Here is a 1,051-nt window from a genome sequence, read left to right as displayed (position 1 = left end):
CCAGCCTGGTCTACAAGAGCTAGTTCCAGGACAGGAACCAAAAAGCTACATAGAAACCCTGTCTCGAAAAATCAAAAAAAAATGTAAACAATGTATAAGAGGTAGAAATGTACATTGTAATATGATAAATATATCCTAAAATTCTATCAATATACAAATATGTTTTAAGCAAAGGTAGAAGCAGGCATGCATAAAATATGACAAATAACTTTGCCTAGGTATTCAAATATTGTAGACGAAAATAAGAACATATTTGATATAACTTAAGTTTGTATCAATATATAAGAATCTATACCAATGTAAATTGCTTATAAATAATAGCTCACAAGTATTAACTATATTACTCATTATTGTTATTAGTATAAGCTTGCACTAATCTATTATCCCACCCCCCCCTTTTTTTTACAAAGAGATCCCTGATCAACGTAATTCCCTCCCCCAACTCCCAACCCTATATCAATTATAATCAACCCCTAAATGATGTCCCTAACCTTGAGGACAAACTTTGTTGGGAGAGGGGACATCATCTTCTAGAATTACTTCTAGCTGTCATGGAAGCTATGTACTTTCTATAGGATCCTTTGAAAGCAAAATGATAGTTAAGTTCCGAGATTACTGTCTGGTATAATTGCAAATAGTCTCTGATTATTCAGTGGGGTTTTTCTGGCCACAGAACTTTGTAAAAAGTGCACCATTTCAGCTAACCAAGTTGGAATCATATTGAGCAGCTGGCACAAAACAGGTCTTATAGTAGCGCTATCAGCATCATGACATCATATTAACCAGGTAGAGTTGTTGTGAGGCCCCATCTTCTTCCTGGAAACTTCGAAGATTACTGCAGGAAAATTCATTGTTCATTGTGGAAAACTTAAAAATCATTTATATAGACCTTCTGGCTTTCATGGTTTCCATTGAGAAGTCAGGTGTAATTCTGATAGGTTTCCCTTTATATGTTACTTGACCTTTTTCCTTTGCAGCTCTTAATATTTGTTCTTTATTCTGTATGTTTTGCGACATCATCCAGGACTGCTGAAACTAGCTGAAGCTAGTC

This window comes from Microtus ochrogaster, unplaced genomic scaffold, assembly GCF_000317375.1.
Source record: "Microtus ochrogaster isolate Prairie Vole_2 unplaced genomic scaffold, MicOch1.0 UNK131, whole genome shotgun sequence".
In the NCBI taxonomy this organism is placed as follows: domain Eukaryota; kingdom Metazoa; phylum Chordata; class Mammalia; order Rodentia; family Cricetidae; genus Microtus; species Microtus ochrogaster.
The sequence above is the reverse complement of the archived record's forward strand: the minus strand, read 5'-3'. Positions refer to the sequence as shown.